The sequence below is a fragment of the Oncorhynchus keta genome, unplaced genomic scaffold, assembly GCF_023373465.1.
Source record: "Oncorhynchus keta strain PuntledgeMale-10-30-2019 unplaced genomic scaffold, Oket_V2 Un_contig_4567_pilon_pilon, whole genome shotgun sequence".
In the NCBI taxonomy this organism is placed as follows: domain Eukaryota; kingdom Metazoa; phylum Chordata; class Actinopteri; order Salmoniformes; family Salmonidae; genus Oncorhynchus; species Oncorhynchus keta.
Window position 1 is genome coordinate 37,336 of NW_026287847.1, and position 22,594 is coordinate 59,929.

General features: G+C 42.0%; 2 long non-coding RNA genes across 51 annotated transcripts; one reads left to right on the forward strand and one right to left on the reverse strand.

The window, feature by feature from the left end:
- The first annotated feature begins 914 nt into the window (after window positions 1–914).
- Window positions 915–21,170, forward strand: LOC127924795 (uncharacterized). Its single transcript, XR_008118859.1, has 4 exons — window positions 915–1,137; window positions 9,482–9,549; window positions 15,162–15,305; window positions 20,647–21,170. It is a non-coding gene; the product is annotated as an uncharacterized LOC127924795 (long non-coding RNA).
- Window positions 4,926–9,475, reverse strand: LOC127924794 (uncharacterized). 50 transcript variants are annotated; one of them, XR_008118841.1, is made up of 8 exons: window positions 8,606–9,475; window positions 7,600–7,947; window positions 7,198–7,313; window positions 6,908–7,139; window positions 6,562–6,619; window positions 6,000–6,347; window positions 5,826–5,941; window positions 4,926–5,769 (listed from the first exon to the last, which is right to left on the reverse strand). It is a non-coding gene; the product is annotated as an uncharacterized LOC127924794 (long non-coding RNA). The 50 variants fall into 50 exon arrangements; XR_008118822.1 differs by having other exon boundaries at window positions 5,826–5,883; window positions 5,942–6,347; XR_008118832.1 differs by having other exon boundaries at window positions 4,926–5,595; window positions 5,654–5,769; window positions 5,826–6,347.
- Window positions 21,171–22,594: the final 1,424 nt, after the last annotated feature.

Below are 22,594 nucleotides of genomic sequence, written 5' to 3' on the forward strand. Positions count from 1 at the left end.
TGTAGTTGTGTTGTCATGTTGTATTGTAGTAACCCTCAACTGTATTTAATGGTGTTATGTAGTTGTGTTGTCATGTTGTATTGTAGTAACCCTCAACTGTATTTAATGGTGTTATGTAGTTGTGTTGTCATGTTGTATTGTAGTAACCCTCAACTGTATTTAATGGTGTTATGTAGTTGTGTTGTCATGTTATATTGTAGTAACCCTCAACTGTATTTAATGGTGTTATGTAGTTGTGTTGTCATGTTGTATTGTAGTAACCCTCAACTGTATTTAATGGTGTTATGTAGTTGTGTTGTCATGTTGTATTGTAGTAACCCTCAACTGTATTTAATGGTGTTATGTAGTTGTATTTAAGTTATGTAGTTGTATTTAATTGTCAGTTGTGTTGTTGTATTGTAGTAACCCTCAACTGTATTTAATGGTGTTATGTAGTTGTGTTGTCATGTTGTATTGTAGTAACCCTCAACTGTATTTAATGGTGTTATGTAGTTGTGTTGTCATGTTGTATTGTAGTAACCCTCAACTGTATTTAATGGTGTTATGTAGTTGTGTTGTCATGTTGTATTGTAGTAACCCTCAACTGTATTTAATGGTGTTATGTAGTTGTGTTGTCATGTTGTATTGTAGTAACCCTCAACTGTATTTAATGGTGTTATGTAGTTGTGTTGTCATGTTGTATTGTAGTAACCCTCAACTGTATTTAATGGTGTTATGTAGTTGTGTTGTCATGTTGTATTGTAGTAACCCTCAACTGTATTTAATGGTGTTATGTAGTAGTGTTGTCATGTTGTTAATGTTGTATTCTAGAAGGCCTAACCCTCAACATTTTCTGGTGATGGAGAGAGACACAGACGAGACACAGAGACAGCAACAGAAAAGGATGTGATGGAGAGAGACACCAAACAAGACACAGAGACAGCAACAGACGACACAGAGAAAGTGATGGAGAGAGACAGAAGAATAGAGTTCCAGACAGTTGTAGAATGTATGCCAAGGCACATTGTAAGAGCTGTAAAGAGAGAGGGAGGGAGAGAGAACAGGCAGAACCTGATATGTAAATGAGCAGAGCAAATGAAACTCACTTTTGACGACCTGATGATCATTCCAGACTGTGTTTCTATTGAGAGATAAAAGGTAAGACGAACGATTGTTATGTGTTTTCATATAGTTGATGATATTGTTGTGTGTGTTCATATAGTTGATGATATTGTTATATAGTTGATGATATTGTTATGTGTATTCATATAGTTGATGATATTGTTATATTCATATAGTTGATGATATTGTTATATTCATATAGTTGATGATATTGTTATGTGTATTCATATAGTTGATGATATTGTTATGTGTATTCATATAGTTGATGATATTGTTATGTGTATTCATATAGTTGATGATATTGTTATGTGTATTCATATAGTTGATGATATTGTTATGTGTATTCATATAGTTGATGATATTGTTATGTGTATTCATATAGTTGATGATATTGTTATGTGTATTCATATAGTTGATGATATTGTTATATTCATATAGTTGATGATATTGTTATGTGTATTCATATAGTTGATGATATTGTTATATTCATATAGTTGATGATATTGTTATGTGTATTCATATAGTTGATGATATTGTTATGTGTATTCATATAGTTGATGATATTGTTATGTGTATTCATATAGTTGATGATATTGTTATGTGTATTCATATAGTTGATGATATTGTTGTGTGTATTCATATAGTTGATGATATTGTTATGTGTATTCATATAGTTGATGATATTGTTATGTGTATTCATATAGTTGATGATATTGTTATGTGTATTCATATAGTTGATGATATTGTTATGTGTATTCATATAGTTGATGATATTGTTATGTGTATTCATATAGTTGATGATATTGTTATGTGTATTCATATAGTTGATGATATTGTTATGTGTATTCATATAGTTGATGATATTGTTATGTATTCATATAGTTGATGATATTGTTATGTGTATTCATATAGTTGATGATATTGTTGTATTCATATAGTTGATGATATTGTTGTATTCATATAGTTGATGATATTGTTATGTGTGTTCATATAGTTGATGATATTGTTATATAGTTGATGATATTGTTATGTGTATTCATATAGTTGATGATATTGTTATGTGTATTCATATAGTTGATGATATTGTTGTATTCATATAGTTGATGATATTGTTGTATTCATATAGTTGATGATATTGTTATATAGTTGATGATATTGTTATGTGTATTCATATAGTTGATGATATTGTTGTGTGTATTCATATAGTTGATGATATTGTTGTATTCATATAGTTGATGATATTGTTATGTGTATTCATATAGTTGATGATATTGTTATGTGTATTCATATAGTTGATGATATTGTTATGTGTATTCATATAGTTGATGATATTGTTGTATTCATATAGTTGATGATATTGTTATGTGTATTCATATAGTTGATGATATTGTTAGTATTCATATAGTTGATGATATTGTTATGTGTATTCATATAGTTGATGATATTGTTATGTGTATTCATATAGTTGATGATATTGTTATGTATATTCATATAGTTGATGATATTTCTGGTGGACAGTGTTATAATAGTCCTACTCTCCTTAAAATGTTAATTGATATTAATTAGATGTGTGGGGTGAATTTGTTCTGTGCCCATCTGTGTGCCCCAAGGTGATCACTCCTACACTATCTAGAATCTAAAAGGGTTCTTTGGCTGTCCCCATAGGATAACCCTTTGTAGAACCCTTTTTGGTACTAGGTAGAACCCTTTTGAGTTCCATGAAGAACCCTTTCCACAGAGGGTTCTACATAGAAGCCAGGAGAATTCTACCTGGAACCCAAAAGCGTTCTCCTATGGGGACAGCCAGAGGACCTGTTTGGAACCCTTTAGTCTAAGAGTGTACTGTATCATAGGTCTATAGACCAGGGTGATCTCCTACTGTATCATAGGTCTATAGACCAGGGTGATCTCCTACTGTATCATAGGCCTATAGACCAGGGTGATCTCCTACTGTATCATAGGTCTATAGAGCAGGGTGATCTCCTACTGTATCATAGGTCTATAGACCAGGGTGAACTGTATCATAGGTCTATAACACCCCTCTTATCTACAACACCATAGAGAACCAAGGGCTCTCTGTGGTCAGGGGCGTGACAGCAACATTTTAAAACTGTTGGCTGTGGAGTAAACTAATGAATACAACCCAGGTTGTTGCCTACGACTCGGCATGTTGATACCTGCCTGATGCTGAAACCTGAACGTAGCCTGAGGGGTAAACTATGATACTAGCCAGATATACTGGTTTTCTAAAGTTAGCCAGCTTCAGTTAGATTCACATTCAGGCCTCATCCATCAGAATATACAGAACAGAACAGAAAATATCTCAATGACTTGACATGTTCTGGTTGTGAATTCAGGCTACAAGGTGAGAATCCTGCCAGGGATTATTGTAAAGTGTGTAGAGACATTAAATGTCTGGTGTAATGTTAGTATAGTGAATGACAGTAAAACACTCCTAACAGTAGAGACATTAAATGTCTGGTGTAATGTTAGTATAGTGAAGTAAAACACTCCTAACAGTAGATAAATTAAATGTCTGGTGTAATGTTAGTATAGTGAATGACAGTAAAACACTCCTAACAGTAGATACATTAAATGTCTGGTGTAATGTTAGTATAGTGAATGACAGTAAAACACTCCTAACAGTAGATAAATTAAATGTCTGGTGTAATGTTAGTATAGTGAATGACAGTAAAACACTCCTAACAGTAGATACATTAAATGTCTGGTGTAATGTTAGTATAGTGAATGGAAGTAAAACACTCCTAACAGTAGATACATTAAATGTATGGTGTAATGTTAGTATAGTGAATGACAGTAAAACACTCCTAACAGTAGATACATTAAATGTCTGGTGTAATGTTAGTATAGTGAATGACAGTAAAACACTCCTAACAGTAGATAAATTAAATGTCTGGTGTAATGTTAGTATAGTGAATGACAGTAAAACACTCCTAACAGTAGATACATTAAATGTCTGGTGTAATGTTAGTATAGTGAATGACAGTAAAACAGTCCTAACAGTAGATAAATTAAATGTATGGTGTAATGTTAGTATAGTGAAGTAAAACACTCCTAACAGTCTACTTCTACTGAGACAGGTTGGTGTCAGTTTAATCATACAACATGGAGCTGACTGGACGTGGTCAAGTCAAATTCAATATATCAATATTCATATATTATAGTTCTGCATTTAACATTTCATATGATAATGTAATTGTATCATAGTTCCTCTACATTTCATATGATAATGTAATTGTATCATAGTTCCTCTATAGTGTAGTGATCCTCTACATTTCATGTGATAATGTAATTGTATCATAGTTCCTCTACATTTCATATGATAATGTAATTGTGTCATAGTTCCTCTATAGTGTAGTGATCCTCTACATTTCATATGATAATGTAATTGTATCATAGTTGCTCTATAGTATAGTGATCCTCTACATTTCATATGATAATATAATTGTATCATAGTTCCTCTATAGTGTAGTGATCCTCTACATTTCATATGATAATGTAATTGTATCATAGTTGCTCTATAGTATAGTGATCCTCTACATTTCATATGATAATATAATTGTATCATAGTTCCTCTATAGTGTAGTGATCCTCTACATTTCATATGATAATGTAATTGTATCATAGTTCCTCTACATTTCATATGATAATGTAATTGTGTCATAGTTCCTCTATAGTGTAGTGATCCTCTACATTTCATATGATAATATAATTGTATCATAGTTCCTCTATAGTGTAGTGATCCTCTACATTTCATATGATAATGTAATTGTATCATAGTTCCTCTACATTTCATATGATAATGTAATTGTGTCATAGTTCCTCTATAGTGTAGTGATCCTCTACATTTCATATGATAATGTAATTGTATCATAGTTCCTCTATAGTGTAGTGATCCTCACTATATGAGCCACGTCACAATTCCAACCAAGTTACCCAATTGATGCCAGTGGTGCGATGCGTAGGTTGTTCACCTTTAACACATGCAACCTGGGTTCACTTCCCTGCCCCGCTGTTTGCTACATTGGTGTCAGAGGTGTTGTCTGAGACATGCTTTTGTGTGAGCCAGGTAACAATTCCCACCATGTGGGTTAACCCTATTGGTGCAATACGTAGGGTGTTGACCTCCCTGTCTGCTGTTTTCAACTATATTAACAGCACAGGCTGCCTGTAGGGTGTTGACCTCCCTGCCTGCTGTTTTCAACTATATTAACATCACAGGCTGCCTGTAGGGTGTTGACCTCCCTGCCTGCTGTTTTCAACTATATTAACATCACAGGCTGCCTGTAGGGTGTTGACCTCCCTGCCTGCTGTTTTCAACTATATTAACAGCACAGGCTGCCTGTAGGGTGTTGACCTCCCTGCCTGCTGTTTTCAACTATATTAACAGCACAGGCTGCCTGTAGGGTGTTGACCTCCCTGCCTGCTGTTTTCAACTATATTAACAGCACAGGCTGCCTGTAGGGTGTTGACCTCCCTGTCTGCTGTTTTCAACTATATTAACATCACAGGCTGCCTGTAGGGTTTTGACCTCCCTGCCTGCTGTTTTCAACTATATTAACAGCACAGGCTGCCTGTAGGGTGTTGACCTCCCTGCCTGCTGTTTTCAACTATATTAACAGCACAGGCTGCCTGTAGGGTGTTGACCTCCTGCCTGTGTTTTCAACTATATTAACAGCACAGGCTGCCTGTAGGGTGTTGACCTCCCTGCCTGCTGTTTTCAACTATATTAACAGCACAGGCTGCCTGTAGGGTGTTGACCTCCCTGCCTGCTGTTTTCAACTATATTAACATCACAGGCTGCCTGTAGGGTGTTGACCTCCCTGTCTGCTGTTTTCAACTATATTAACAGCACAGGCTGCCTGTAGGGTGTTGACCTCCCTGTCTGCTGTTTTCAACTATATTAACATCACAGGCTGCCTGTAGGGTGTTGACCTCCCTGCCTGCTGTTTTCAACTATATTAACATCACAGGCTGCCTGTAGGGTGTTTACCTCCCTGCCAGCTGTTTTCAACTATATTAACAGCACAGGCTGCCTGTAGGGTGTTGACCTCCCTGCCTGCTGTTTTCAACTATATTAACATCACAGGCTGCCTGTAGGGTGTTGACCTCCCTGCCTGCTGTTTTCAACTATATTAACATCACAGGCTGCCTGTAGGGTGTTGACCTCCCTGCCTGCTGTTTTCAACTATATTAACATCACAGGCTGCCTGTAGGGTGTTGACCTCCTGCCTGCTGTTTTCAACTATATTAACATCACAGGCTGCCTGTAGGGTGTTGACCTCCCTGCCTGCTGTTTTCAACTATATTAACATCACAGGCTGCCTGTAGGGTGTTGACCTCCTGCCTGCTGTTCAACTATATTAACATCACAGGCTGCCCTCCCTGCCTGCTGTTTTCAACTATATTAACATCACAGGCTGCCTGTAGGGTGTTGACCTCCCTGCCTGCTGTTTTCAACTATATTAACATCACAGGCTGCCTGTAGGGTGTTGACCTCCCTGCCTGCTGTTTTCAACTATATTAACAGCACAGGCTGCCTGTAGGGTGTTGACCTCCCTGCCTGCTGTTTTCAACTATATTAACATCACAGGCTGCCTGTAGGGTGTTGACCTCCCTGCCTGCTGTTTTCAACTATATTAACAGCACAGGCTGCCGTAGGGTGTTGACCTCCTGCCTGCTGTTTTCAACTATATTAACAGCACAGGCTGCCTGTAGGGTGTTGACCTCCCTGTCCACTGTTTTCAACTATATTAACAGCACAGGCTGCCTGTAGGGTGTTGACCTCCCTGCCTGCTGTTTTCAACTATATTAACATCACAGGCTGCCTGTAGGGTGTTGACCTCCCTGCCTGCTGTTTTCAACTATATTAACAGCACAGGCTGCCTGTAGGGTGTTGACCTCCCTGCCTGCTGTTTTCAACTATATTAACAGCACAGGCTGCCTGTAGGGTGTTGACCTCCCTGCCTGCTGTTTTCAACTATATTAACAGCACAGGCTGCCTGTAGGGTGTTGACCTCCCTGCCTGCTGTTTTCAACTATATTAACATCACAGGCTGCCTGTAGGGTGTTGACCTCCCTGTCTGCTGTTTTCAACTATATTAACAGCACAGGCTGCCTGTAGGGTGTTGACCTCCCTGTCTGCTGTTTTCAACTATATTAACATCACAGGCTGCCTGTAGGGTGTTGACCTCCCTGCCTGCTGTTTTCAACTATATTAACAGCACAGGCTGCCTGTAGGGTGTTTACCTCCCTGCCAGCTGTTTTCAACTATATTAACAGCACAGGCTGCCTGTAGGTGTTGACCTCCCTGTCTGCTGTTTTCAACTATATTAACATCACAGGCTGCCTGTAGGGTGTTGACCTCCCTGCCTGCTGTTTTCAACTATATTAACATCACAGGCTGCCTAGGGTGTTGACCTCCTGCCTGCTGTTTTCAACTATATTAACATCACAGGCTGCCTGTAGGGTGTTGACCTCCCTGCCTGCTGTTTTCAACTATATTAACATCACAGGCTGCCTGTAGGGTGTTGACCTCCCTGCCTGCTGTTTTCAACTATATTAACATCACAGGCTGCCTGTAGGGTGTTGACCTCCCTGCCTGCTGTTTTCAACTATATTAACATCACAGGCTGCCTGTAGGGTGTTGACCTCCCTGCCTGCTGTTTTCAACTATATTAACATCACAGGCTGCCTGTAGGGTGTTGACCTCCCTGCCTGCTGTTTTCAACTATATTAACATCACAGGCTGCCTGTAGGGTGTTGACCTCCCTGCCTGCTGTTTTCAACTATATTAACAGCACAGGCTGCCTGTAGGGTGTTGACCTCCCTGCCTGCTGTTTTCAACTATATTAACATCACAGGCTGCCTGTAGGGTGTTGACCTCCCTGCCTGCTGTTTTCAACTATATTAACAGCACAGGCTGCCTGTAGGGTGTTGACCTCCCTGCCTGCTGTTTTCAACTATATTAACATCACAGGCTGCCTGTAGGGTGTTGACCTCCCTGTCCACTGTTTTAAACTATATTGCACAGGCTGCCTGTAGGGTGTTGACCTCCCTGCCTGCTGTTTTCAACTATATTAACATCACAGGCTGCCTGTAGGGTGTTGACCTCCCTGCCTGCTGTTTTCAACTATATTAACATCACAGGCTGCCTGTAGGGTGTTGACCTCCCTGCCTGCTGTTTTCAACTATATTAACATCACAGGCTGCCTGTAGGGTGTTGACCTCCCTGCCTGCTGTTTTCAACTATATTAACATCACAGGCTGCCTGTAGGGTGTTGACCTCCCTGCCTGCTGTTTTCAACTATATTAACATCTGCTGTTTTCAACTATATTAACATCACAGACTGCCTGTAGGGTGTTGACCTCCTGCCTGCTGTTTTCAACTATATTAACATCACAGGCTGCCTGTAGGGTGTTTACCTCCCTGCCTGCTGTTTTCAACTATATTAACATCACAGGCTGCCTGTAGGGTGTTGACCTCCCTGCCTGCTGTTTTCAACTATATTAACATCACAGGCTGCCAGACATTCGTTGAACAAAGAGACACAATAATACGAGTGAAAGGATTTTAGGATAATATCAGTAAGTGTTGATTTAGAGTTGTCTTCTGGGTTCAGCCTTCTAGTTGCCTTTATCAACAGGTTGAAATGTAATAAATGACATCACAATGACATGTCCTCAGAGTTGGAAAGATCCTACATCTGTACACATTATTTAACATGGTGACATGGTGCTGCTTGTGAAAGAAAACATTAAGAGACAGAATACAGGCGGTGGAGTTTGCACAAAGTTTACGTACAACAATATATTGAACTAGGTAGAGTGAGCATAGAGCTAAAGGCTATAACCACGGGAAGAAACTGTTCAGATTGGGGTCTATAACATCCAGTCACTTAGGTTTACAGCAGCTGACAGTTGCAACTTCATTGCTAATAACTCAAACTTCATTTTTCAGATAAAGACATCATCTCTGTACAGATGTAGGATCTGATTTTGATCACCCTGTTGCAGGAAAACTAAAACTTGTAGTGTATTTGATGTTTTAAAAGGCTTCTGAAGTTTGTCATTTCCACTTTACACTTTAAAATGTTAATTATAATCCACATAATTTTTCTGCTTCAGTAAACTGTCTCAAATTAAGATCCTACATCTGTAGCAAAACACCTGTCTTTCATGTATATGGCTCTATCAGGATATATATACCTCTCTCTAATGTGTATGACTCTATCAGGATATATATACCTCTCTCTAATGTATATGACTCTATCAGGATATATATACCTCTCTCTAATGTATATGACTCTATCAGGATTCACTTTTGACCATTTGACATCTTTTATTTACTGTTGTTTAGGCTGGTTGAATGAGTTGTCTATGAAAGCTACTTCATCTGTAAGAAAACAGGCGTCTGCTCCAGTGACTGTAAGTTATGTGATTTCTTCATATGAAATTAAAAGTATGTTTGTAGCCTACGCAGTTATAAAATGGCTGTTGAAACTGTGGCACATATTTCTCAGTACATTAGAAGTCAGATAAATGTGTTGAGACGTAGGAAAGATGGGCAAACTCTCGTTGGTCTTGGCTTTCTACACACTATTATAAGGTTAGTCGATGTCAGACATTAAATAGTCAGAGTAGGTTGGAGTTATGATCACTTATCATGCTGACAAACCTGATGGTCTCTGTGAACTGATCTGAACAGGTTTAGACTGGTCATCTATGATATGTAGGTTATATACAGTACATTCTCTGTCCTGCTACTGGAAGGACTATAACATTATGTGAACTGATCTGAACAGGTTTAGACTGGTCATCTATGATATGTAGGTTATATACAGTACATTCTCTGTCCTGCTACTGGAAGGACTATAACATTATGTGAACTGATCTGAACAGGTTTAGACTGGTCATCTATGATATGTAGGTTATATACATACATTCTCTGTCCTGCTACTGGAAGGACTATAACATTATGTGAACTGATCTGAACAGGTTTAGACTGGTCATCTATGATATGTAGGTTATATACAGTACATTCTCTGTCCTGCTACTGGAAGGACTATAACATTATGTGAACTGATCTGAACAGGTTTAGACTGGGCATCTATGATATGTAGGTTATAGCTGAGGTATAGACCTCGATCTGCATATCACTAACAAATTGCTAGTATACATTATAACCTAGTCTACTTTACATAATATAACATCTACATATCACTAACAAATTGCTAGTATACATTATAACCTAGTCTACTTTACATAATATAACATCTACATATCACTACCAACCCACTACTATACATTATAACCTAGCCTACTTTACATAATATAACATCTACATATCACTAACAACCCACTACTATACATTATAACCTAGTCTACTTTACATAATATAACATCTACATATCACTAACAAACCACTACTATACATTATAACCTAGCCTACTTTACATAATATAACATCTACATATCACTAACAAACCACTACTATACATTATAACCTAGTCTACTTTACATAATATAACATCTACATATCACTAACAAACCACTACTATACATTATAACCTAGCCTACTTTACATAATATAACATCTACATATCACTAACAAACCACTACTATACATTATAACCTAGTCTACTTTACATTATATAACATCTACATATCACTAACAAACCACTACTATACATTATAACCTAGTCTACTTTACATTATATAACATATCACTAACAAACCACTACTATACATTATAACCTAGTCTACTTTACATTATATAACATACCACTAACAACCCACCACTATACATTATAACCTAGTCTACTTTACATTATATAACATATCACTAACAACCCACTACTATACATTATAACCTAGTCTACTTTACATTATATAACATATCACTAACAACCCACCACTATACATTATAACCTAGTCTACTTTACATTATATAACATATCACTAACTTATGGCAAATAAACTTTCAGAATGGATCAATGATTTCCCCCTCAGATGATCGTTTTATCCCTTCTGCCTTTATTCTCAGATACGTTTAGTAAATAACAGATTGAAAGTATTCTACTTTGATTAATACAAATAATTGTGAGACATGGCCTGGTGTTGCTGTACTGTCTACCTTAACAAACAGTGACTTATTATTATTATTATTATTATTGTTGCTGTACTGTCTATAAATACCTTAACAAACAGTGACTTATTATTATTATTATTATTATTGTTATTATTATTATTTATTATTGTTGTTGCTGTACTGTCTATAACTACCTTAACAAACAGTGACTTATTATTATTATTATTATTATTATTATTATTATTATTATTATTGTTGCTGTACTGTCTATAACTACCTTAACAAACAGTGACTTATTATTATTATTATTATTATTATTATTATTATTATTATTATTATTGTTGCTGTACTGTCTATAACTACCTTAACAAACAGTGACTTATTATTATTATTATTGTTGTTGCTGTACTGTCTATAACTACCTTAACAAACAGTGACTTATTATTATTATTATTATTATTATTATTATTATTATTATTATTGTTGTTGCTGTACTGGTTATATCTGGTTAACAAACAGTGACTTGGTTATTATTATTATTATTATTATTGTTGCTGTACTGTCTATAACTACCTTAACAAACAGTGACTTATTATTATTATTATTATTATTATTATTATTATTATTATTATTATTATTGCTGTACTGTCTATAACTACATTAACAAACAGTGACTTATTATTATTATTGTTGTTGTTGTTGCTGTACTGTCTATAACTACCTTAACAAACAGTGTCTTATTATTATTATTATTATTATTATTATTATTATTATTATTATTATTATTGTTGCTGTACTGTCTATAACTACCTTAACAAACAGTGACTTATTATTATTATTGTTGCTGTACTGTCTATAACTACCTTAACAAACAGTGACTTATTATTGTTATTATTGTTATTATTATTATTATTATTATTATTATTGTTACTGTACTGTCTAGAACTACCTTAACAAACAGTGACTTATTATTATTATTATTATTATTATTATTATTATTGTTGCTGTACTGTCTATAACTACCTTAACAAACAGTGACTTATTATTATTATTATTATTATTGTTGCTGTACTGTCTATAACTACCTTAACAAACAGTGACTTATTATTATTATTATTATTATTATTATTATTATTATTATTATTATTATTATTGTTGCTGTACTGTCTATAACTACATTAACAAACAGTGACTTATTATTATTGTTATTGTTATTATTATTATTATTATTATTATTGTTGCTGTACTGTCTATAACTACCTTAACAAACAGTGACTTATTATTATTATTATTATTATTGTTGCTGTACTGTCTATAACTACCTTAACAAACAGTGACTTATTATTATTATTATTATTATTATTATTATTGTTGTTTGTACTGTCTATAACTACCTTAACAAACAGTGACTTATTATTATTATTATTATTATTATTACTATTATTATTATTATTATTATTGTTATTGTTGCTGTACTGTCTATAACTACCTTAACAAACAGTGACTTATTATTATTATTATTATTATTATTACTATTATTATTATTATTATTGTTGCTGTACTGTCTATAACTACCTTAATTAACAGTGACTTATTATTATTATTATTATTATTATTACTATTATTATTATTATTATTGTTGCTGTACTGTCTATAACTACCTTAATAAACAGTGACTTATTATTATTATTATTATTATTATTATTATTGTTATTATTGTTGTACTGTCTATAACTCCATGTCACGCCCTGGTCGAAGTATATTGTGTTTGTCTTTATTTATTTAGTCAGGCCGGGGTGTGACATGGGTTTATTGTGGTGTGTTTTGTCTTGGGGTTTTGTTAGGTATTGGTTGTGTGGCTTAGTGGGGGTATCTAGCAAAGTCGTATCGGCCGGGCTAGAGTGGGCATCGAGCCAGGTAAGGTTGGGCAGGCTCGGTGCTCAAGAGCTCCAGTGCGCCTGCACGGTCCGGTCTATCCAGTACCACCTTCACGCACCAGCCCTCCGGTGGCAGCTCCCCGCACCAGGCTTCCTGTGCGTGTTCTCGGCCCAGTCCCACCACTGCCAGCACCACGCATCAGGCCTACAGTGCGCCTCGCCTCTCCAGCGCTGCCGGAGTCTCCCGCCTGTTCAGCGCAGCCAGAGACTTCCTCCTCTACAGCGCTGCCGGAGTCTCCCGCCTATCTAGCGCTGCCAGAGCCTTCCTCATCTCCAGCGCTGCCGGAGTCTCCCTCCTGTTCAGCGCTGCCAGAGCTGCCAGTCTGCATGAAGCAGCCAGAGCTGCCAGTCTGCATGGAGCAGCCAGAGCTGCCAGTCTGCATGGAGCAGCCAGAGCTGCCAGTCTGCATGAAGCAGCCAGAGCTGCCAGTCTACATGGAGCAGCCAGAGCTGCCAGTCTGCAAGGAGCTGCCAGTCTGCAAGGAGCTGCCAGTCTGTAAGAAGCCGTCAGAGCTGTCAGCCTACATGGAGCAGCCAGAGCCGCCAGTCAGCGTGGAGCAGCCAGAGCCGCCAGTCAGCGTGGAGCAGCCAGAGCCGCCAGTCAGCGTGGAGCAGCCAGAGCCGCCAGTCAGCGTGGAGCAGCCAGAGCCGCCAGTCAGCGTGGAGCAGCCAGAGCCGCCAGTCAGCGTGGAGCAGCCAGAGCCGCCAGTCAGCGTGGAGCAGCCAGAGCCGCCAGTCAGCGTGGAGCAGCCAGAGCCGCCAGTCAGCGTGGAGCAGCCAGAGCCGCCAGTCAGCGTGGAGCAGCCAGAGCCGCCAGTCAGCGTGGAGCAGCCAGAGCCGCCAGTCAGCGTGGAGCAGCCAGAGCCGCCAGTCAGCGTGGAGCAGCCAGAGCCGCCAGTCAGCGTGGAGCAGCCAGAGCCGCCAGTCAGCGTGGAGCAGCCAGAGCCGCCAGTCAGCGTGGAGCAGCCAGAGCCGCCAGTCAGCGTGGAGCAGCCAGAGCTGCCAGTCAGCGTGGAGCAGCCAGATCCGTCAGTCTGCCAGGATCCACCAGTCAGCCAGACTCTTCCAGATCTGCCAGTCAGCCAGACTCTTAAAGATCCACCAGTCAGCCAGACTCTTAAAGATCCACCAGTCAGCCAGACTCTTAAAGATCCACCAGTCAGCCAGACTCTTCCAGATCCGCCAGTCAGCCAGACTCTTCCAGATCCGCCAGTTAGCCAGGATCTGCCAGAACCGCCAGCCAGCCAGGATCTGCCAGATCTATCTACCTGCCTGAGCTTCCTCTCAGTGCTGAGCTTCCTCTCAGTGCCGAGCTTCCTCTCAGTGCCGAGCTTCCTCTCAGTGCCGAGCTTCCTCTCAGTGCCGAGCTTCCTCTCAGTGCCGAGCTTCCTCTCAGTGCCGAGCTTCCTCTCAGTGCCGAGCTTCCTCTCAGTGCCGAGCTTCCCCTCAGTCCAGTGGGGTTCTGGGTGAGGACTACTAGGCCATGGTCGGCGGCGAGGGTGGACTATCCTAGGACGCGAGGAGGGACTAAGACATTGATTGAGTGGAGTCCACGTCCCGCGCCAGAGCCGCCACCATGGACAGACGCCCACCCGGACCCTCCCTATTGTTTTGATGTGCGTCCGGGAGTGTTTTGTGGGTGATTGTCTTTGTTTTGGCACCAGATAGGGCTGTTTCGGTTTTCACATTTCATTATTTTGTAGTTTCTTATTGTATAGTTTTTTTCCTTCATTAAAATATCATGAATCATCATCACGCTGCATTTTGATCCGACTCTCCTTCACCACAAGAGAACCGTTACACTACCTTAACAAACAGTGACTTATTATTATTACCAACAGTTACCATGGAGATGAAATGTCACAACTACGTTTTCATGTGATGCATTAAATCATCTAATTGTTTCTGTGTCTGTTAGTAAATGTTTTATAAGAGATAAATAATAAATTATAACAATTGACATTAAATAATTACTGTGCTAACCACAAACAACATTTTGGATATCTGTTTAGGGTTCAGTGCTCTAAAATGAGTCTCTCTTGGGAGAGAAAGGAGGGGGACCCTGCCTCTAAAATGAGTCTCTCTGGGGAGAGAGAGGAGGGGGTCCCTGCCTCTAAAATTAGTCTCTCTGGGGAACATGACACCAAAGCTAACAGGTGAGATGACAATTTTTGATATCATTATTATGAGTTTATTTCCAAAATGTTCACATTTGTTTTTTAATCAGAAATGGTTGCTTATGGGTACCTTCAATATTACTGTTCTCAGATTTTTAACTAATAGATTTTAGATGGGTATATATATTCACGTAGCTATCTTAATTAAGATGAAAGCACTTACTGTAAATCACTCTGGATAAGAGCATCTGCTAAATCAGGGGTTCTCAATCCGGGGTCTGGGGAGGTACTGCAGGGGTTCTCAATCCGGGGTCTGTGGAGGTACTGCAGGGGTTCTCAATCCGGGGTCTGTGGAGGTACTGCAGGGGTTCTCAATCCGGGGTCTGTGGAGGTACTGCAGGGGTTCTCAATCCGGGGTCTGTGGAGGTACTGCAGGGGTTCTCAATCCGGGGTCTGTGGAGGTACTGCAGGGGTTCTCAATACGGGGTCTGTGGAGGTTCTGCAGGGGTTCGCGGCACCCTGACTGTACTCGTTGCAATGTAAGACATTTGATAGAATTTTCACATGACACGACCACTTTGCCTATTCTTAATTCTTGCCTTATATAATAGAATGCATCTTTTAGACAATATAACCGTTATATCAACACTTCTGTTTAACAACTCTAAATATCTTTGGCATAGTAGGCAAAGTCCCTTGCCAATAATGTTGCCTACAACGTTGCATACAATGTTCATTTTCATCTAACACATATTACACCCTAGATGCCTAGGGTGTAATATGGCAGCGTAGCCTAGTGGTTAGAGCGTTGGACTAGTAACCGGAAGGTTGCGAGTTCAAACCCCCGAGCTGACAAGGTACAAATCTGTCGTTCTGCCCCTGAACAGGCAGTTAACCCACTGTTCCCAGGCTGTCATTGAAAATAAGAATATGTTCTTCTTGCCTGGTTAAATGAAGGTAAAACTAAAAAATTTAATTAACTTCAATTAACCAATTTAGGATTATTTTTAACAACAGGATGTTGTGCTCCAAAGGTAGAACTTGAAATAACATGATGTAGATAATTAAATCATCAGAAGAACAACGTGTTTATTATTACACACTCTAAGAACAGAAGGTTCCTTCTAGAACCAAAAAGGCTTCTATCACTTCCTTAATATATGAAATCAATAAAAGTTATATATTTTTGGTTGGAACCACTAAAAGGTTAATGTTTTGAGGATTAGCCCTCCATCAGAACAAGTTTTTTTTGGTAGAACCAGTGCTCCAAATGAAAAAGTTAGTCTTCAGAAATCAAATTGCTGTGAAGACAAAATGCTATGACTTATTACACTTGTTAACATATTATACATAAATCATTGCCAAAAGCACAAGACATACTGTTGCATGTAGTTCTATATTATTAATGTATTGATCATATCAAATATAAAACATTATTTTAACTACTCAAAGCAATTACATGTGGCTCAGGAACCACTGACTCACTGCATTATTCTATAGTATTATCAAGACACCTGCTGTTAACTCTTAACTACTTAGGACAGCTGCTGTTAACTCTTAACTACTTAGGACACCTGCTGTTAACTCTTAACTACTTAGGACAGCTGCTGTTAACTCTTAACTACTTAGGACAGCTGCTGTTAACTCTTAACTACTTAGGACAGCTGTTGTTAACTCTTAACTACGTAGGACAGCTGCTGTTAACTCTTAACTACTTAGGACAGCTCACGAGGTGTCCTAAATATCTGCCGACTAGGTGGGACTAGAGACTTCATGCATAGTTACCCACCCACTTATACCCATAAGTGTAAAATGTCTTTATTCTTAGTGTAACAGTATAACTTTAGACCGTCCCCTCGCCCATACCTGGGCACTAACCAGGGACCCTCTGCACACATCAACAACAGTCACCCTCGAAGCATCGTTACCCATCGCTCCACAAAAGCCGCGGCCCTTGCAGAGCAAATGGAACCACTACTTCAAGGTCTCAGAGCAAGTGACGTCACCGATTGAAACGCCATTTAGCGCGCACCGCTAACTAAGCTAGCCGTTTCACAACCGTTACATCAGCACTTATACGACCAATTTTCTACTCTGAGACACTTTGGCGATATGGTCCCAGATCTCAACATATTGTTATAAAAAAACTTAAAATGTTTGTTTTACATAATAATAAAAAAATAATATTACTAATGTAACCCACTGTAAAGACTGGGTTTAGTTGATTGTGCTGCACTGCGCGCGTCCCCGTACAGAACTGTCCGCGTCCCCGTACAGAACTGTCCGCGTCCCCGTAGAGAACTGTCCACGTCCCCGTACAGAACTGTCCGCGTCCCCGTACAGAACTGTCCGCGTCCCCGTAGAGAACTGTCCACGTCCCCGTAGAGAACTGTCCACGTCCCAGTAGAGAACTGTCCACGTCCCCGTAGAGAACTGTCCTCCTCCCCGTACAGAACTGTCCGCGTCCCCCTACAGAACTGTCCACGTCCCCGTAGAGAACTGTCCGCGTCCCCGTACAGAACTGTCAAGCGTCCCGTACAGAACTGTGCGTCCCCGTACAGAACTGTCCGCGTCCCCGTACAGAACTGTCCAGCGTCCCGTGAGAACTGTCCGCTTCCCTGTACAGAACTGTCCGCGTCCCGTACAGAACTGTCAGCGTCCCTGTACAGAACTGTCAGCGTTAGAGAACTGTCCAGCGTCCCGTACAGAACTGTCCCCGTCCCCGTACAGAACTGTCCGCGTCCCCAAGAACTGTCCGCGTCCCTGTACAGAACTGTCACCGTCCCGTACAGAACTGTCCACGTCCCGTAGAGAACTGTCCACGTCCCGTACAGAACTGTCCCCGTCCCCGTACAGAACTGTCCACGTCCCGCAGAACTGTCCCGCGTCCCGTACAGAACTGTCCCCGTCCCGTAGAACTGTCCGCGTCCCGTACAGAACTGTCCGCGTCCCCGTACAGAACTGTCCGCGTCCCGTACAGAACTGTCATGCGTCCCGTACAGAACTGTCCGCGTCCCCGTACAGAACTGTCCCCAAAGAGAACTGTCCTCGCCGTACAGAACTGTCCGCGTCCCGTACAGAACTGTCCGCATCCCGTAGAGAACTGTCCACGTCCCCGTACAGAACTGTCCGCGTCCCCGTAGAGAACTGTCCACGTCCCCGTAGAGAACTGTCCACGTCCCGTACAGAACTGTCCGCGTCCCGTACAGAACTGACCCGCGTCCCGTACAGAACTGTCCGCGTCCCCGTACAGAACTGTCCACGTCCCCGTACAGAACTGTCCACGTCCCGTACAGAACTGTCCGCGTCCCGTACAGAACTGTCGTCCCCGTACAGAACTGTCCCGTCCCGTACAGAACTGTCCGCGTCCCCGTACAGAACTGTCCCGTCCCCGTACAGAACTGTCCGCGTCCCCGTACAGAACTGTCCGCGTCCCGTACAGAACTGTCCACGTCCCCGTACAGAACTGTCCACGTCCCGTAGAGAACTGTCCACGTCCCGTAGAGAACTGTCCTCGTCCCCGTACAGAACTGTCCGGCGTCCCCGTACAGAACTGTCCACGTCCCGTAGAGAACTGTCCACGTCCCCGTACAGAACTGTCCACGTCCCGTACAGAACTGTCAGCGTCCCGTACAGAACTGTCAGCGTCCCGTACAGAACTGTGGCGTCCCGTAGAGAACTGTCCACGTCCCGTACAGAACTGTCCGCGTCCCGTACAGAACTGTGGTACAGCTGTCCCGTAGAGAACTGTTAGCGTCCCGTTGTTAGAACTGTCCGCGTCCCCGTAGAGAACTGTCCACGTCCCCGTACAGAACTGTCCTCGTCCCCGTAGAGAACTGTCCGCGTCCCTGTACAGTACTGTCCACGTCCCCGTAGAGAACTGTCCTCGTCCCCGTACAGAACTGTCCGCGTCCCCGTAGAGAACTGTCCGCGTCCCTGTACAGTACTGTCCACGTCCCCGTAGAGAACTGTCCTCGTCCCCGTACAGAACTGTCCGCGTCCCCGTAGAGAACTGTCCGCGTCCCTGTACAGTACTGTCCGCGTCCCCGTTCGGTGTGGCACCAAGGATATTGTCCGGTTACGCGCAGAGTGGACTGAGGTGATCTTGGGGAATAACAACGGAGTTTGTTACAGTGTTGAGACGCCGAAGTGTATTGTTCAATTTGCTTTTTGCTTTACGGTCAGGGACAGTATGAGTGTAGCCAGATCCTTTTCACTCTCTGTCCTTGTTTCATTTTGTGGTTCACCGGATTCATCATCTCGGTAATCTAGCTAGTTACTCTACCAGCAGCATCCTTGTTATCCTAGCTAGTCGGTACAGCTCGGTAAGCTAGCTAGCTACTCTACCAGCAGCATCCTCGTTATCCTAGCTAGTCGGTACAGCTCGGTAAGCTAGCTTTCTACTCTACCAGCAGCATCCTAGTTATCCTAGCTAGTCGGTACAGCTCGGTAAGCTAGCTAGCTACTCTACCAGCAGCATCCTGGTTACCATAGCTACTCTACCAGCAGCATCCTAGTTACCATAGCTACCACTACATCATCACCGGCTGTCTGCATTTCTTGTGGACCGATGGAGCTCCCCGGTTGTTTCTTCCACCTGTTAAATCCCGTGGAGGGCTTCTCCCTCTCTCAATGACGGATGCTGGCTACCTCTGTCCGGTTCTCCTCTCTTCACTAGATGGACGGTAACGTTAGTGTTTAACCCCTCTGTGTCCAAGGACCAAACTTTTGAATATTATTTTCAGGGTGCCTCAATAGCAGCTATTGAACCCCGGGTAAATAATCACTAGTCAGAACCTCAACCTCAGTATACATTCATTATAAAAAATCTATTTAATATCTGATATTGTGAGTAAACAACCTCGAAAGTGCGTCTTCCAGCCCTCCAATAAATTACATAATTCAACCCTCCCGGTTAGTAAATTTACCTCAACATCCCCCGGAGAAGGCAGAGTAACGACACCAGCCTTTTAGCGGGGCTGACAGACTGACTACAACGCTCGCGTCGCTAAATTAATTTAGTTATAAAAATGACACACTGCTCTCGCGCGCCAACGAGCGTCGAGAAGTCAGTTCTATTTGTGACGCAGTTCGCGCTGCATCTCCTCATTGGTTTATAGAAGCAGGTACCCACGTGCCATCTCCTCATTGGTTTATAGAAGCAGGTACCCACGTACCATCTCCTCATTGGTTTATAGAAGTGTCATCTCATTTAGAAAAAAAAAACAACATAAACATAACTTCTTTAAACAATAAAAGCTAATTCATGAACATTTCTGAAAAGAGATATATAGCCTTACGGAATGAAACTCTTCTTATGTTTCCCCATCTGAGCTCAGAGTAGATGAGAGATGTAATGTTTGTCTCTGTTGTGTTGAAGACCAATCCAGCAGGAGAGACCAGCCTCCCCTGTTCCCAGCTGTGTGTCCATGAAGAGTGACCGGTCTATAATTCTACCTATAGAGTTTAGAGAGGGAGACTTTTCTACTGAACAAAGGTAAGAACTCATGGGTCCTGGTCAGTGAGTTAAACAATACTTACATTTACATTTACATTTAAGTCATTTAGCAGACGCTCTTATCCAGAGCGACTTACAAATTGGTGCATTCACCTTATGACATCCAGTGGAACAGCCACTTTACAATAGTGCATCTAAATCTTTTAAGGGGGGGTGAGAAGGATTACTTTATCCTATCCTAGGTATTCCTTAAAGAGGTGGGGTTTCAGGTGTCTCCGGAAGGTGGTGATTGACTCCGCTGTCCTGGCGTCGTGAGGGAGTGTGTTCCACCATTGGGGAGCCAGAGCAGCGAACAGTTTTGACTGGGCTGAGCGGGAACTGTACTTCCTCAGTGGTAGGGAGGCGAGCAGGCCAGAGGTGGATGAACGCAGTGCCCTTGTTTGGGTGTAGAGGGCCTGATCAGAGCCTGGAGGTACTGAGGTGCCGTTCCCCTCACAGCTCCGTAGGCAAGCACCATGGTCTTGTAGCGGATGCGAGCTTCAACTGGAAGCCAGTGGAGAGAGCGGAGGAGGCGGGGGGTGACGTGAGAGAACTTGGGAAGGTTGAACACCAGACGGGCTGCGGCGTTCTGGATGAGTTGTAGGGGTTTAATGGCACAGGCAGGGAGCCCAGCCAACAGCGAGTTGCAGTAATCCAGACGGGAGATGACAAGTGCCTGGATTAGGACCTGCGCCGCTTCCTGTGTGAGGCAGGGTCGTACTCTGCGGATGTTGTAGAGCATGAACCTACAGGAACGGGCCACCGCCTTGATGTTAGTTGAGAACGACAGGGTGTTGTCCAGGATCACGCCAAGGTTCTTAGCGCTCTGGGAGGAGGACACAATGGAGTTGTCAACCGTGATGGCGAGATCATGGAACGGGCAGTCCTTCCCCGGGAGGAAGAGCAGCTCCGTCTTGCCGAGGTTCAGCTTGAGGTGGTGATCCGTCATCCACACTGATATGTCTGCCAGACATGCAGAGATGCGGTCGCCACCTGGTCATCAGAAGGGGAAAGGAGAAGATTAATTGTGTGTCGTCTGCATAGCAATGATAGGAGAGACCATGTGAGGTTATGACAGAGCCAAGTGACTTGGTGTATAGCGAGAATAGGAGAGGGCCTAGAACAGAGCCCTGGGGACACCAGTGGTGGCGTGGTGAGGAGACAGATTCTCGCCACGCCACCTGGTAGGAGCGACCTGTCAGGTAGGACGCAATCAAGCGTGGGCCGCGCCGGGAGATACCCAGCACTCGGAGAGGGTGGAGAGGAGGATCTGATGGTTCACAGTATCGAAGGCAGCCGATAGGTCTAGAAGGATGAGCAGAGGAGAGAGTTAGCTTTAGCAGTGCGGAGCGCCTCCGTGATGCAGAGAAGAGCAGTCTCAGTTGAATGACTAGTCTTGAAACCTGACTGATTTGGATCAAGAAGGTCATTCTGAGAGATAGCGGGAGAGCTGGCCAGGACGGCACGTTCAAGAGTTTGGAGAGAAAGAAGAAGGGATACTGGTCTGTAGTTGTTGACATCGGAGGGATCGAGTGTAGGTTTTTTCAGAAGGGTGCAACTCTCGCTCTCTTGAAGACGGAAGGGACGTAGCCAGCGGTCAGGGATGAGTTGATGAGCGAGGTGAGGGTAAGGGAGAAGGTCTCCGGAAATGGTCTGGAGAAGAGGAGGGGATAGGATAGGGTCGAGGCGGGGCAGGTTGTTGGGCGGCCGGCCGTCACAAGGCAGCGAGATTTCATCTGGAGAGAGAGGGAGAAGAGGTCAGAGCACAGGGTAGGGCAGTGTGAGCAGAACCAGCGGTGTCGTTTGACTTAGCAAGCGAGGATCGGATGTC